Here is an 18427-nt window from a genome sequence, read left to right on the forward strand (position 1 = left end):
GCGGGTGGCGGCGGCCGGCTCCTCCGGCGTTTGGTTCTTCTTATCCGGTGAGCACTGGCGGCTAGGGTTTCTTTGGTCAGGTGTAGGTGGGGGTATTTATACCTTTTGCCTTTTAATCTTGACCGTCCATCAAGATTGAATCTGGGCCGTCCGATCGCAATTTAATAGGGATTAAATCTGGGTCGTTCATCGCGATGCAATCTAGGCCGTCTGTGCCTGATTGAATCTGGGCCGTCCGTGCGCGTGGATCTGGGCCGTCCATGCGCACGTTTGATCTGGACCGTCCATGTACGCGGGAATGGATCTGGGCCGTCTGATCGCGCGCACGCGAATTGCCCACGTGGCCCGTTCCCTGGTCAGCGTTGCCTTGCCACGCGACGCGTTCTGGTTGGTCGGGGCTGCTGACCGGGCCGCTGACGTGGCTGCTGACGTGGTGCTGACGTGGCTCAACTTTTCTAAATTACGTTTTGACCCCCAGTTTTTGATTTTGTTTTCAAAAACACCCCCATAATCCAAATTTTCATCCATTTTTCCCAAAATCAATCACAATTAAATTCAAATGATATTTTTACCCAATTTTATCATTATTATTTTTTATTTTCATCGAATTAAATTAAATTAAATTAAATAAAAAATTCAAATAAATAAATAAAAATAAAAATAAAAAAATAAAATCTTTATTTTTATTCGGGTGTTACAACTCTCCCCCCCTTAAAGAAATTTGGTCCCCCAAATTTTTCTCTTACTCTTGGTCGAACAAATGGGGATACTGGGCTTTAAATTCTGATTCTAGCTCCCAAGTAGCCTCCCTGGGCGTGTGGTTCTGCCACACGACCTTTACAAATGATATTTCCCGGTTGCGGAGTATTCTGCTCTTTAGGTCCGTGATACCGACCGACACTTCTTCATAAGACAAGTCCTTTTGGAGTGGAAGCGGTTCATGAGCCAAGACATGAGAAGGGTCCGGGTTGTACTTACGTAGCATGGATACGTGGAACACGTTGTGGACTCTGGAGAGCTCTGGAGGCAGTGCTAGTCTGTAGGCAGCAGTACCAATCCTGTCTAAGATTTTGAAGGGTCCAATATACCGAGGGTTTAATTTTTCCCTCCTGCCGAACCTACTAATTCCCTTGAAGGGAGTGACCTTAAGAAACACCCGGTCGCCTTTCTCAAACGCTAGGTCTCTCCTCCAGGTATTTGCATAACTCTTCTGCCTACTCTGAGCTGTCTGAATGTTATTCTTGATTTTAACTATCTTGGATGTGGTCTCCTCTACCAACTCCAGGCCGAACAATCTTCTATCGTCCACTTCCTCCCAGCAAATCGGTGATCTGCACGGGCGTCCATATAACGCCTCATATGGAGCCATGCCGATGCTTGCTTGGTAGCTATTGTTGTAGGCAAACTCTATCAGGGGTAGATGGTCGTCCCAATGGCCCCCGGGGTCAAGGACACAAGCTCAGAGCATATCTTCAAGCATACGAATTGTTCTCTCTGATTGTCCATCAGTCTGGGGATGGAAAGCAGTACTAAGAGATAGCTTGGTTCCCATAGCTTGCTGGAAGCTACTCCAAAACCGAGAAGTGAACCTGGGATCCCTGTCGGACACTACTATCACTGGAACCCCGTGCAATCTGACTATCTCCCGAATATACATCCTTGCCAACTTGTTCAATGAATCGGTCATCCTGATGGCTAGGAAGTGGGAAGACTTGGTAAGTCGGTCAACGATTACCCATATGGCATCATGTCCTGAACGTGCCTTAGGTAGCCCCGATACGAAGTCCATGGTGATGTGTTCCCACTTCTACTCCAAGATCGGTAAAGGCTGAAGTAACCCACCTGGGCGCTGATGCTCTGCCTTGACCTGCTGACATACCAAGCATTTAGATACAAAGTTGGCTATGTCTCTCTTCATCCCTTGCCACCAAAACCGGGGTCGCATGCTTTGGCACATTTTGGTGCTTCCTGGATGCATGGCAAACTTCGAGCTATGGGACTCCATCATGATGTCCCTTTTTAACTCACTGTCATCTAGGACACACACCTTGTCTTGGAAATGAAGTAGTCCATCGGCAGATATTCGGAATTCTGAGCTCCCTCCCTGTTCTGCATCCTTCTTGCGGGCTACCAGGGCGGGGTCAACTGTCTGGGCTTCCCTTATTATCTGAATTAACTCGGGCTGGACTGTTATGCGGCCCAAACATGTGACTCTCTTCAGATCATGAAGTCGAACCTGTTGCGTGGCCCCAATTGGTCTGCATTCTGAAACCATCAAATGGGCTAAGATACCTGCACTTTTCCTGCTGAGGGCATCTGCTACCACGTTGCCCTTACCTGGATGATATAAGATGTCACAATCATAGTCCTTAAGGAGTTCCATCAACCTTCTCTGACGCATGTTGAGATCCTTCTGAGTGAATATGTGTTTCAAACTCTTGTGATCGGTATAGATCTGAAAGGTCTCTCCGTACAGATAATGGCGCCAGGTTTTCAAGGCATGGATGATTGCGGCAAGCTTCAAATCATGGGTGGGATAGTTCTTCTCATGATTCTTTAACTGTCTAGACCCGTATGCTATAACCTTTCCATGTTGCATCAGGACACAACCCAGGCCCAGATAGGAGGCATCACTATAAACTGTATATCCTCCCGATCCACTCGGTAAAGCCAGCACAGGTGCAGTGGTCAGCCGTTTCTTTAATTCTGAGAAACTTCTTTCACAGTCTTCATACCACTCAAACTTGACATTCTTATTTGTGAGTCGGGTTAGAGGAGCTGCTAGACTGGAGAATCCTTCAACGAACCTACGGTAATAACCTGCCATTCCCAGGAAGCTACGGATTTCCTTAACTGATGTCAGCTTCTCCCAGCCAAGTACCGTTTCAACCTTTTTGGGATTCACTGATACCCCTTCCTTCGATATGATGTGTCCTAGGAAGGCAGTCTGCTCAAGCCAGAATCCACACTTACTCAGCTTCGCATGTAACCTCTTGTTTCTAAGGACCTGCAAAACTTGGGCCAGATGGTGAGCATGTTCTTCTCTGCTTTTTGAGTAGACTAAGATATCATCGATGAACACGATGACAAATTGATCCAAGAACTCTCTGAAGACCCTGTTCATCAGATCCATAAAGATTGTCGGGGCATTGGTTAGCTCGAATGGCATGACTAGGAACTCATAGTGTCCGTACTTGGTTCGGAAGGCTGTCTTGGGAATGTCTTCTGTTCTTATTTTCACCTGGTGGTAACCTGATCGTAGATCTATTTTAGAGAAAACTTATGCACCCTGCAGCTGATCAAAGAGGTCATCAATCTGGGGAAGGGGATACTTATTTTTGATCATGACCTTGTTCAATCCTCTGTAATCAATGCACAGTCTCAACGTTCCATCTCTCTTCCTTGCAAAAGTGACTCCGGCACCCCAAGGGGATACACTGTGTCTAATAAAATCACTGTCTTGTAATTCAGTGATCTGTTTCCTCAGCTCTTCCATCTCAATGCGGCTCATGCGGTAAGGAGCAACCGAAATGGGCTGGGTACCTAGCTGTAGGTCTATAGTGAACTCGACTTCTCTGTCCACTGGCAGACTGGGCAGTTCGTCCGGAAACACATCTGGGAAGTCTCGGACTACAGGAATCTCTTGAATACAAATTTTCCTCTTGGGCTTGCCTAGTCAGAGAAAACAACAAGATTAAGGCACTAGAAGTTAAGAAAACTTGTCATCAAGGAATACGTACTGAATAATTTTATTAATTTATAAATGGCTCCTCGTTAGGAGGATTAAATACAACTTTCTTGTTGAAGCAATCTATGGTGGCGTGATACAGCGCTAGCCAATCCATTCCTAAGATTACATCAAAATCCCCCGTGTCTAACCCTATCAGGTCTACACTCAGTTTCCTATTTGCTATCTCCACGGCATAAGCCCTATAGATAACTTCCCCTAATAGTGTTTCACCCCCCAGCAGTAGACACAAACAACAGTGATTCAAGTTTATCAGGTGATATATTAATTTTAGAAGCAAAAGCATGTGAAACAAAAGAGTGCGATGCACCAGTGTCAAATAAAACATGAGCAATATGGTCACAGATAGTATACATACCCTGTACCACATCCGGGTCGGCGTCGGCATCCTGCTGGGTAAGGTTGTAAGCTCTGCCCTAGATAGGAGGTCTCCATTGATTCTGGTTCCTCGGGCATTCTCTGGTATAATGCTGGACACTGCCACAAATGCGACAAGTGTTGTTGAGGCGGTAGCAGGGTTGGTCCCCGTGATCTCAGCCACAGTGTTGACAGATCTTCCCACGTGCTGCCCCTAGAGCCTGAGGAGGGGCCTGGATGGCTAGTCTGGGCCTCTTGTTTGGTTGGGCAGGCGCCGTGGGTGCTGGCCTGTGGAACGGAGCTGAGGATCGGGAACTCCCTCCTGGCTGAGGACGGGTGTTGAAGCTTCTTTCCACGATCTGTGCCTTTGCTAGGATTGCTGACTATGTCTTGAGCTCCAGTACTACCAAGTGTTGCCTGATCTCTGGGCGGAGACCCGACTGGAATCTCTTGGCCTTTCAGCCCTCATCCATCAATGTCTCCGGGGAGCATCGGCCCAGCTCGAGGAACTTACAAGCATACTCTGATACTGTCATGTTTCCCTGAACCAGTTGAACAAACTCCGTTTCCTTTAGGTGTCGGATGTGTTTAGGGAGATATTCCACATGGAAGGCCATTAGGAACTGCTCCCACCAACGTCCTGCTTTCCCTACCAGCATGAAGGAAGCAAGGGCAGCTCTCTGCTCAGGGACTACTCCCAAGATCCTGAAAGCTCTCTCAGTCTCCGCTAGCCAGTACTCAGCCTCTTTAAAAGAGGATCCCCCTGCAAAGGTGGAGGGGTTCAGTCTTTTGTATCTCTCTATATAGCCCGGGTCGATCAAGGAAGGAGCAGAGTCCCGTGGAGGAGGGACTGGACCCGGCTGGGGATAGACTGGGAGGTCCTGTGGTGGCACCTGCTGATATGCTGGGGGCACTGGGTCGTGCTGTGGCAATGTCGGGTAGTATTGTGGCTGGGGCACCGGGTTGTACTGCGGTAGTGGTGCCGGGTGCTACTGTGGAGGAGCAGGCTCGTGCCGGGGTGGCTCGAGATCCGCTTGCTGTAGCGGTGGCTCAACCCGTGGTAGTGGGGGAGGTTCGGGTAATTCCCTTCTCTCCTCTTGCCCTTGCTGGGCAGCTATGAATCCTTCCATCATCTCAAATAGCCTGTCTACATCTTTCCGAAGGGAATTATCCCGGGCTGCTCCGTTTAGTGGGGGTCTTCCTCTCCTCATTTCTTTGCACCTGCATTTCATAAGGAATGGTTGAGTAATGGTTTATCGGTGAATATTTCTCTAAGTATATAGTGTAAGGGATGGGTCCGGGGAACACGGCTTTGATACCAACTGTAACAGCCCCGAAAATTTAGAATAAAATATGTGTATTAAACATGTCAAATGCGGAAACGTAATAAAATTTTGATTAACATCCCTTACACAAAAACCAAAAACGTGCTCAAAATATAAAAGAACAAACTAACTAAAAGAGATACTCGAAAATAAGAACTATAAATATAACTACGGAGTCTTTAGGCGTCCCCTTCACTGTCTTCCTACGGAACGGGCTCGGGAACAATGTCTTCCTGATTTGAAATGGTTAAATAAGGAATGAGCTACACCAGCCTAGTAAAAACATCACACTATCTCACCGCCACGGAAGTAAAGGTGGGTAGAAAACACAAAAAAACCAATGGAGCATAATTTATAATAAACTCGTTTATTAACATAAAAACCTTTACTGTCCACTTACCTCGGTGAGATTCATGAAAACAACTTATGAAAATAATAACGTTATCATCATTATGAAATCATATGAACTGTATAACAGAATACTTACCACGCCTTTGCATCTCAATCATTAGATAATACATTTTCCTCATTTACCAGCCTACTAGTATCCATGGGGATCCATAGGGGTCCCGCTACCCGTGAACCCTTAACATTTATAATTTGATTCCAGAGTCGTCCCCATACCCCGTCCTGTATGGGCACCAAAACCATGAACCTCAATACCCCGTCCGGTATGAGGGAGAAACGGGCCGTCCCCATACCCCGTCCGGTATGGGCGCCAAAACACAGAAGGTCTCCATACCCCGTCCGGTATGAGAGACCACGTTCCCGATAGGGTTCCCTACGGACCCGGTCCGTCCACCATCTCCCAAGATATCTTGTTAGGCTGTCCACATTATCCATTTATCAATTCACGTAACCTTTTATTCATTTTTTCCTCAGTCACCATCATCAAATCACACATAAACATGCAAACCAATAGTTTATGCCAAACAAGACAGCACACAACATCGGGTTCTCAGTCATTCAACCCATAATTAATAAAACAGTGATATATGCACACGAAACTATGAAATGAAAACATGAGATATCATACTACATTTAATACTGGAAATTAAATCAAACAATAACAGACCAACCTAGTATCAGACTCGGACTCCATTAGCGACCTTAAACAATTTCACACATCTATTGATTCATGAAATACCGTTTTATCATTTATTGAACTTTAATACCGTGATAGGAAATAGGGTGAGGGGTCTTTACTTATTTCAGGGTCTGAATACGGCTCTACAGTGCACCTACAGGCTGTCCCTAATTTTCCCTGAATTTTTCCCAGAGAACTGAAACGCACTACTGGTACCTGCATGTGTCCCAAAAAATCCCAAATTAGACCTAGGGCCCCTTTCGGCCAATATCGTAATTCCGGCACAGCGGCTCTGCTGTGCTCCGGCGACGGTGCCGCTGCTTGTGGCGGCGATTCTCCTCAGGTTGGCCATTTTCGACCGAATTCGGCCACACTTGCATCGGTCCCTGCGATAGAGCAACTCTATGGCCCTCGGTGGGCCGAAAAATCACAAAAAACCGAAACTTACCGGCGACGGTGCTCTCGGGTGCGGCGGCTCCTCCGGCGTGAGTCGCGTTTTGATGTTTGGCTCTGATCAACCTGTAGAGAAAAGAACGGTGATCACAGTGGTATAAAATTTGTATCAAACGGAGGCCAAGAAGGGCCTCATCGGAGGCAAAAATCGAGGAGGGTCGTGGCGGCGCCGCTGGGTTTCGGCTGGGTTTTCCGGCCGTTTGGCCGGTGGTTTGGCTCCGGTTTGGCCATAGGCGGACTCAGCGTCGAAAAATGAGCAAGGGGGAGAAAACTTACCTCGATCGACGGTCAGAAACTTCCCCGGTGCGGCGGCGGGTGGCGGTGGCTGGCTCCTCCGGCGTCTGGTTCTTCTTCTCCGGCGAGCACTGGCGGCTAGGGTTTCTTTGGTCAGGTGTGGGTGGGGGTATTTATACCCTTTGCCTTTTAATCTTGACCGTCCATCAAGATTGAATATGGGCCGTCCGATCGCGATTCAATTGGGATTAAATCTGGTCCGTTCATCGCGATGCAATCTGGGCCGTCCGTGCCTGATTGAATCTGGGCCGTCCGTGCGCGTGGATTTGGGCCGTCCGTGCGCACGTTTGATCTGGGCCGTCCGTGTGCGCGGGAACGGATCTGGGCCATCCGATCGCGCGCACGCGGATCGCCCACGTGGCCTGTTCCTTGGTCAGCGTTGCCTTGCCACGCGGTGCATTCTGGTTGGCCGGAGCTGCTGACCGGGCCGCTGACGTGGCTGCTGACGTGGTGTTGACGTGGCACAATTTTTCTAAATTACGTTTTGACCCCCGGTTTCTGATTTTCTTTTCAAAAACACCCCCATAATCCAAATTTTCACCCCTTTTTCCCAAAATCAATTTCAATTAAATTCAAATGATGTTTTTACCCAATTTTATCATTATTATTATTTTTATTTTCATCGAATTAAATTAAATTAAATTAAATAAAAAATTCAAATAAATAAATAAGAATAAAAATAAATAAATAAAATCTTTATTTTTATTTTGGTGTTACAGATGTATTCGTTAAATCTAAAAAAAAAACTTTAAAACATTAATAATTTTAATATAGTTATTGTTTTGGGGCAAATCGAGAATCGAAGATATCCCTTGAAGGGATACGAATGTTTTACTTTGACCAAAAACTTGCATAACATTTTTGGTGGTGATTCTAAGGGATAAAAGATAGCTTGAGGGAAAACTGAGGGATAAAATGGATCTAGAGAGATTTTTTTAAAAAATGAGTTTAAGAGAATTTAGAGGGATAATACCTAAACTTAAAGGGATTTTGAGAGAGACGAAAGTTAGGGGGGACAATGAGAGATGAGATAGGAAATTGATTGTTTTCAAATAAAAAGAGAAAGAAAAATTTTATATCTTTAATTAATTGTTTGACTGTATATCACACGCCGAGGGTGTAATATATTTTTTATATTTACTGAGTGTGTTGAAATTACTTACCCCATTAAATTATCATCTTTCCATATCAAGAGGATTTGGTTGTGGATTAGGAGGATCTCACCCCTGAACCGAATCAAGAAGAAACTATATAAGCACCCGTGATAGAAATTACATTTTATAATCGGACGAATATTTATTTTATTTTGACTCTATCATATAAATCTCATGTATTGTAAACAATGTTATAATATGATCAAGGGATAAATAATGGATATTTTGAATCTATAAATATTTTGTTAATTGTATTTTCATTGCATATTTGGTGTTTGACAACTATAATCCCTTAAAGGAAGAGCAGGAGAATCACAGGTGGTATAAGAGCAAAACAACCCTAGGATTATCCCTTGAACATGAGGTTCTAAAGTCTAAATATAGATAAGCTTGATCTGAAAAATATTTAAGAATAATTTCTCTAGCTAAAATTAAAATGTTAAACTTGTGTTTTCTGGTTGTAGGATAAAAGTATAAGACATTGGAGACCTTCAGAATAGCTTCCCCAAGATGGTCCCACTAGGGAGGAGTTCAACCGACTTCTTCACATGATAGAGACCATTATTGAAGATAGGTACAAAGGGGCATTACCACCACTGCCTCCTGCACCTGCACCTGCACCTGCTCCTGCACTTGTACCTACTCTTGCTCCTGCACCTACTCCTATACCAGCATCCATCCCTGATCTTATTGGTGCTCCTAATCCTGCTCCTATCCATGTACCACCTCCTCCTTATGATCCTCCCTGACCAGCTCTTGAGCCATTAGAGATTGATTGAAGCAACATTGATTAGTTTAGGAGATTTGGTCCAACCAATTTCAGAAGAGGTAGTGATCCTATTATAGTTAAATAGTGGATTGGGTCTATTGAGAAGATATTCTGGATAGTTGTGGTCACTTCTGAGCAGAAAGTGATTCTAATAGTGTACATGTTAGAGGGTGAAGTTGAACGATGATGAGAATTCAAGCAAACATCGATTCCTAATCCTCCAATTTAGGAGAATTTCCTAGAAGCCTTCAATTTCATATATTTTTTAGAACATATCAGATACAAAAAGAATGAGAGTTTTTCCATTTGACTTAGGGAAACATGACCATTGATGAATATGCAGAGAAATTTCTAGAGCTTGGTAGATATGCACCAGATGTTATGGTTGATGAGGGCATAAAAGCTTGCCATTTCTAGGAGGGTTTGATACTGAAGATCTTTGACAGAGTGGTTGTCTTCCAGCTTAATGATTATCAGGCTATGATAGAGAAGGTAGTTGTGATTGAGGGGTTGATTAGGATATCCACACCCTTTGCTGGCAGTTCTAAGTTTCCTATGCCTCATAAAAGGGTAGGTCTAGCCTAGGCTCCTCCAATGAAGAGGCCTAGAGTTGTTGCAGCTCAACCCATTAGGTTTGTTCCTCCTCTTAATCATACTACAAAATGTCATAATTGTGGCAAGAAGCATGGTAATCAGTCTTGCTACCATGCTAATAATGCATGCTATGGTTGTAGGAGTACCTTTACTTCTGTGACAGTGAGATAGTGTGACATCTTTACTGGGGTAGTGTAGCTCATTCCTTACTTAACCATTTCAGTTCAGGAGGACTTGGTTCCCGAGCCCGTTCTGCAGGAAGACGGCGAGTAGAAGCCTAAATATTTATTAGTTTTCCTTATAATATTCATTCATAGTATTTCCTTTAGTTAGTTTATCCTTTTTATATCTTTAATACGTTTTGATTATTGTGTAAGAGATGTTAATCATAATCTATTTTATTTCGCTTCCGCACTGAAAATAAATATATGCATTTCCTTTTAATTTCCGGGGCCATTACATATTCTCAATAAAATATTTACTAATAAGAAATTCTAATCCTATTAGGGCGTTAATCATATTTAATTAAGTACTGATAGAAGATGACTTACAATCAGTTTAATTTTCCTTTTTTTTGATTGGGCGCATTTTAATCATACCATGCTATAATGTATGCCAATTCCTATAATCCATTTGACTGAAATTATTTATTTATTAAGGTTTGGGCCCAAATTTAAACCTTCAGTCTAATTGTAAGGAATTTTTATTTAAATTATATCTCATATAAATGAAGAAATTATTGTTTACTAATGCTTAATTAAGATATTATTCCTACTTGGAATATATATTTCCAAATATATAGATATATTTACATATTTAGATAAGTACTCTCAATAAATTATTTTTCCAGAATATTACTTAATTTCTTTATTGATTTAAAATTTTGCATTATTCAACCTATAATTTATTTAGTTGAATTTTCTATATAAATTTCTTAGGTTTAATTACTTGCTCGTTTGGAGAGTCACCAGATTAACATTATCATTTTGCCCTATCCAATATATAACTAGATTTAGATGAATTTTCTATATAAATGTTTTAGATTTAATTGCTTACTCATTTAAAGTCACAAGGTTGGACTTTATCATTTTGTATTGTCCAACATATAACTTGATTTAGGTGAATTTTTTATATAAATTTGTTAATTTTTATTACTTACATTAGATAAATTTTCTGTAAAACTTTTTTTGTTTTAATTATTTATTCATTTGAAGTCACCAAATTGGTTTTAATTATTTATTATTTTTTATCTTTGACCTGAAAGTTTTTCATTACATAAACGTACTCCTACACTTACCTCAAGTTCTAAACTCTCCTAAATCCCTCGAGGTATGGTGCATCATTAATAAAAGATAATAGACCACTATATATATATGTATACATACACCTCAACATATGTGTACATATATATATATAATAGAAACTAAACTCTTCTATAAATGTGTTTTTTATTTTGTATGGTGAATATAAACGATTAAATATTTTGATAGATTTGCATAATTCAACATATATTAAAATGATACATATTAAAATATTTTATATAGGTAGCAATTAATAAGGTCACAACACAACATTTGTTTCAAATGGTATAAGTATAATCTTTGAGATATAGTAGATATACATATGTATATATATATAATCAAGCGAAAACAGTTTGGATTGTCGAATGGAACAATACTTGGAACTGAATCCAACAGGCTTTATCTCAAATGGAAGACCTACTCCATAAGAAGAACTTCCCCAAAAAAAAAAAAGGATGATGTGGATGATGATGATGATAAGGATGAGGAAGAGGTAGATGAGGATGATTATTTTAGGTATAAATCACAATCTTTTTAGCATGCTTGACCACATTTTTCTTCGGCTCATCAAGAGAGGCCTTCAATTGTCGAAGTATTCCTGCATTGACAGTTATAATTTTTAAGTATTCTTGCATCTAAGTTAACTGTGTCTTAATTACTTATTCCTTTAGGATTTTGTAATAATGGAGAGAATATAATTTAACTAATTTAAACTAGTATAAATAAATGCATTTGCACTTTTTAAAATCTTTCTTAAATAGTCTTACATAGAGCTTTTAAGATATTCTTTTTATTTAATTAAAAATAATTAATTGAATTATCTTTTTTAATGAATATTGACTTAAATGAAATCTCTCCCGTCATTCAAATTTTATTATGTGCTTAGTATATAAATAGCAAAATGCTTACAAATTTTAACATGTTATTACACATGTAATTTATTATTCCTAATTGCGATGAGTATACTATATTTTTCTTTCAGATTATAGAATTTAAAAATGTTTCGCCGTAGTTACGAGAATGATCGATCTTTAATTTACTAAGTTTTGTATGTTGAATATTATATATGTAAATAATATATTATAACTCTTTTGAAAAAATAATAGATCTTAACGAATTAAATAGTTTATAACCTCTTTTACATAATTTATTATTTTGAATATTAAAATTTGAAAATAATATATTTAAGAGAATGATCGATTTTTCAATGTATTGCATTTTGAATAGATTATAATTTTTTTTAAAATAATATATTATAAATTATATAATTTATAATATCTATCGTATAATTTATTATTTTAAATTGTGATGAGAATACTATGTTGTCCTTTCGAATATCTATATTAAAAATAATATATATGAGAATGATAGATATAATTTTTCATAATAAATTATTTATATATTTTTTAATAATAAAAAAAATATTCTCATTTTAACATTTTGATATTGAGACTAAACGTCCATTGAATTATCTTACATTATATCAGTGAATCCAAAATTATTAATACAATCACAAAATCAAAACTCATAATAAAGATTTTTAAAAAATATAATTTGAATTTGATTTAGAATCATAACTCTTTTCCAATTCATATATGTGGTATTTGTATTGTAATTTAAATTAAATACAAGTCAAAATATATGTATATATATATATTCAGACAAACTCTTAAGCATGCTACCAAATTAAATATATACCAACAGATTTATATATTTTCATATAATGGAATAGGGAAAAACAATGAGTCTGTGGAATAATCTTTTACCCTTTTTTCTTTGAAGTCATAGATATACACATACATATATTTATATACAATCTAATAATTGAATTTTTAAAAATAATAAATTTATTACGCACTTAAAGAGCATACATATTTTCATATACTCGAGTGTGCTGATATCAAATTCTAAATTCTTTTAAATTTCTCGAGATTTAGTTTACAATAAATAAGAGATAAGAGGCTCCTGTATATATATATATATACATATACATACACACACATATATATAAAGAGACAGAACTATCATATAAATATATTTTATAGAGAGATTATAGAAGATAAAATATTTTAAAAGATTCTCGCAATTATACATAACAAAAATATAAAAAAAACAACACACATGAAACACACACATACTTATTTACTCGATCTAATACTCACCACGACAGAATTTATAAAAAAAAACACACACACACACACACACACACACACACACACACACACACACACACACACACACACACACACAAGAACACCACCTGAAAGTAAGCAAATACAAAACTCAAGCAAATTGAAATCCCAAATTCCTAAAGCATTATTTGAAAGATAAAACAAACAAAAACAAAAGACACGATACTAAAACTCTTAAAACTAGTCGTTGATTTTTTTCAAGATAATCAACAAACTTAGTCATTAAAATCCCTAGCCGCTTCCTGGAACATTCCCTGCAAGAGGAGGCGGCATTGTTTCCGGATCATCACCGTTAACCGCCTCATTTGGATTGTTGACAATGAAGTTCTCATCATCCAATGGATAAGCAAACAACATCTTTAGAGTGAAGCCATCAAATATTGAGTCTAGATGTAAATCATTTAGTACAATACGTATCATATTTTGAGCATCACATGTTGTGCTAATTGGATCATTTAACGCATGAGGCATAGTACTCGGATTAAAAAACTCAATAGGCCCAATATTTGGATCATTTGATAGATTAATATCCCTTGTTGCAGTTTGATTCCCGAAGGCATCAGACATTATGTCTGGATTATCTCCTATATTAGGTGCTGCAACAGGATCATCTAACTCAATCATGGCTAAATTGTTGAAGAGATCGCCAGGCATGGCCTTCGAGTCATCAACAGGATCTAACGCCATTGCTAAATCATTCGATGGGTTATCCATCATTATTATGTTGGGATTGCAAGAGTCTAGGTTGCAGAAGCTATTCAAGGGAGGAGTTGAATTAATACTACTGGAGGCAAATTCATGAGTTGGGTTACTGGGCATACTAGGCATGGGGAGTGTCGTCAAGGCCTTCATTGCTGGATGTGAGTAAAACATCCTGTCATCCCTTGGAGAATCCTCAGCAGAACTCGAGTTACCTTGTTCCTTCTTTAGCTTTTTTGCAAGTTAAGCAACATCATTCCACAAGCATATTGAACCTAAATTCCTTTTAATGTATTTTTCTTATTCATAGTTCATTTAATTATTTTCTACTAAATAAAAAAATTTGTTCTTATCATTGTCGTCAATATGATCTTATTCAACTATTAGTATGTCATTCATTTAGTATAATGCTAGAGATAAGTTAAATTTTTTTAATCATTAGTGAATTTTAATATAATTTCATTGATATAATTTATATGTTTATATATTTTTCATGTTCCAGTCTTCTTATTTAACTTCTATCATTGGATGCATTTGTGTACAAATTACTACTTCTACTTGATTTAACATGAGGAAGAAATTCATCCTTGGTGCATTAATGATCATGACAAATACAAAAATGAAAAGTATACGTAAGTGTATAAAACCTAATTCTCTAATATTGACTAAAACAAACTAGTGTTTAATAGTTAATTCTTTTTTACGCATTTCACTTACTAACAATTCATATAATTATTTTTAAGTAAATCAACAAGTTAAGTTTTATCATGGTCAGTGAGGTGATCTTATCCAACAATTAATATGTCGTTCATTTGGTATAACGCTAGGTAAAAGTTATAAATCTTTTTACCCTGAATAAATTTGATAGACTCATCGATATGATCTATCTATGTTTTTTTGTATTTCAATTTTTTTGTTCGATTTCTATTATTAGATGTATTTATGAATAAATTAATGCATCAAGTTTGGTTCAATCTCAAAGAAGAAATTTATTATTGGCATGGAAATGATCATAATAGCCATGATCTTGGAACACAAAATGGAAAGTTTATGAAGATTATATATAACCTAATGCTTTTACATCATGCACAAATTAACTAAAGTGAAATAATTCAAGAGTTTTTGCCTTCTATGCATTTCCCCTATTAACATATCATTTAGTTGTTCTCAAGTAACTCAGAAGGTTCCATTTTATCATGGTAAAAAAGATGATATTATCTGATAATGAATATGTCATGCACTCGGTATAACGCAAGAGAGAAGTTAAAGACTATCGTCATTATTGAATTTGACATAATCTCATTGATATAAATAACGTGTCTATATATTTTTTATATTCTAGTCTTCTTGTTCTGTTTTTGTCCTTGAACGCAATCTGTTCTTCATGCATATCTGTTTGTGTTTCATAAGGCTTCAAAATGTAAACAATATATCATAATAGTATTGCCATGTTAATGCATCATTCAGCAGCCCCTTCCTATTTCTCTTTCACTTTTTTTTCTTTTATTTAATCTTAAATCTATTAGCATGTTTTTCTTTATCAGCCTCCTTTGCTGCTCTAAAGATTAATTTTGCTCTCAAAATTGAAAACAATTTAGTTTCAGTGTACAAAATTAGTCTAAAAATATCTTAACAGTAAATATTTTTAAATAAAATTTTAAAACTGAATATCACGCTTATATGCTTTGACTAAGCATCTGGTAAGAAATATGTTTTCTTTAGCAGAAAAACGTCATTCTTTGTTACAAGTTTTTAAAAAAATAGTAAGTAAAGTATACAAAAATAAGATCCTCGTTAATCAAAATTGAATAGGTCACATGAACAGGGAAGTGGAGTCAAATTCTCCCATATAAATATCTGTTGGAAACTCTGGTTTAGAAATATGTTCATACTGAAAATAAGAGAGATTATTGGTTTTGGATTGAAAGATCTTTTAGCTGCTGTGGATCAACTTCTGATGGTGCTCGGGTGAGAGCACACTATACGATAGTTATCTTCAAGAAAGCTATGACATCTCTATGGAACTAGCTCCTACTAACAATATAACCAATCTATCCAATCCGTATGCAGTGTGCCCTGCATTTTAAAAGCATTGCAAACAAATTTTTTATTCTAAATTCAGTAGTTGTCTTCACTTAATAGCTACAATATGATCAACATTTGATACCTATACCGAACTTAGAGCAGAGAAGGATGTCTTCATGGAAAAAAGATATAAATCGTAGACATACACTAGTTGTAGATCCAGTGTAAAAATACAAAAAATAGAAATTCAAATGGAATAGAAATAAGAAAAAAAATTGAAAAAGAGAATAGTATGCTGAGTAGATTTGTGATTCCAATATAGCACCAAATTTAATATAGGAGTGTAATAGGCAGATTTGTGATTAAATACGTATATACATTTCAATACAACGTGCACTTATATATATACAAGCATCATCTTTTTAATGAACAATTTATTTTTGTTTTCCCTATCATGTCGTTCTTACAAATGTTTTGATAAATAAGAATAAATTAACTATATTATACTTTTAAAGTTGATCTATATAGAGATCTACTACTTACCTTCTCTACAACCTACATGTTCTATTTTTATTTGGATTCATACAGCCATTTAGTATCATACATAGGTTTAAATTGTAAATAAGAAAATAGTAGATTATAATTTTTACGTAATTTAATTCTTGTGCATGCTAATTATTCCATAAATTTACCTGAAGAACAAAAGCTCATGCTTGTGTAATCTTATATCTATCTCTAACAAGAAAGCTTTTGATATTGAAAAATTCTAGTATGCTTACTTCAAGCTCTAAACTTTCCTCAATCTCTCGAGGTATGGTGTACAATAAATAAGAGATAATAGATCACTATATATGTATACACACACACACACACACATATATATATAATAGAGGCTAAACTCTTGTATATATGTGTTCTATATTTTGTATGGTGAATATAAATGAGTAAATATTTTGATAATAATTGTTTATATATTAAAATAATACTTATTATGATATGTTATATGGGTAGCAGTTGATAGTGTCACAACTCAAGATAAAAAAAAAAGTGTAGTAGAATCTTTGAGATATATATATATATATATATATAATCAAGCGCAAAGGGTTTTAAGGAAGAAAACTTATATTAAGAACTAGATGCAGTATCATTGAACGATTACAAAATACTTAAACAAATAACATAAAATAAGATGCCTCTTATTTTCTAAAACAAACCCTTACTCGTTAGAAGCTAAAATCTTAAAACCCAACATAATATAAAGACTAATACTGAGGCATTTACTATGCCGAAAAAATTAAAAATTCATTTTAAATAAATAACAAAAGTTCACTTAGAAGAATCCTTGGCCAAATCCATGATACTTTGGAGGCATCATGTTTGGATTGTTGAATGGAACAATGCTAGAACTGAATCCAGCAGGCTTTGTCTCAAAAGGAAGACTTGCTCCACCGGAAGAACTTTCCAGAAAAAAAAATGGTTAGGATGATGATGATGAGGATGAGGATGAGGAAGATGAGGATGAGGAAGAGGAAGATGAGGATGAGGATGATGATTATTTGGGTGTGAATCACAATCTTCTCAGCATGCTTAGCCACATTCTTCTCCAGCTCATCGAGAGAGGCCTTCAGTTGTTGAAGTTGTGTCAAGCTCAGATCGTTCTTGCGAGCCATCCACCAACATTGATTCTCATTTGCCTTTTTCATATGGTTAAGCTCCTTGCCTCGCTTTTTCTTGATTTCGAGTTGGTTCAGAACCTGTACATGTAGTAGAATTAATATATATTATTTATACCGAAAACGTTTTATTAGAAAGGAAAGAAATTAAAATAACCTGAGTGAGCTGCATGTTTAGCTCACGAACACTAGCGTTCCGATGAGCCTCAATGAGTTTCATGGTTCCAGAAGCAGCTTGTGGTGGATTACCACTAACAAAACGTTCCAACACAGTCTCGACACAAGGATGGCCAAAAGAGAAGACCTTTTGACCGGGTGAAAAGACGATAATAGCAATCTCAGCCCCACATAGAGTGCTCAATTCACTCGCCTTCTTGAAAAGTCCAGCTTGACGTTTGGAGAAAGTGACTTGGAGATTCCTTTCATTATTCATCTTCGCCATCTCAACCTTTTGTCATCCCTTACTCTTTCTCGCCATGATTACAAGTATTGAATACGTGCAGAGAGAAATTAATAGAGAGATTAATGGAGAGAAATAATTTGTATTGAAAGAGGGAGAATGAGTGATATTTATAGGAGATTTAAATCAAGGTTGTGAATTAATAAATTTTAGGTAGACATCCTGTATATATTTTCTTATTTTAATAATTTACTTGTTTAGGGTTGGTTGAGAATCTCCTCCTTATTGAAATATCTGGTAGGAAAAATCTGGACAATTAAAGTTAAATTTTTGCTGTACTTTTATACAATTTGTAA

The 18427-nt window shown here is 37.3% G+C and overlaps 1 pseudogene; it reads right to left on the reverse strand.

Annotated features, from left to right (window-relative positions):
- Window positions 1-17328: 17328 nt before the first annotated feature.
- Window positions 17329-18149, reverse strand: LOC110825829 (agamous-like MADS-box protein AGL62 pseudogene; annotated as a pseudogene).
- Between the last annotated feature and the right edge of the window lie 278 nt (window positions 18150-18427).

This window comes from Carica papaya, chromosome 1 (genome assembly GCF_054855325.1).
Source record: "Carica papaya isolate Zhongbai chromosome 1, ASM5485532v1, whole genome shotgun sequence".
Taxonomy (NCBI): Eukaryota; Viridiplantae; Streptophyta; class Magnoliopsida; order Brassicales; family Caricaceae; genus Carica; species Carica papaya.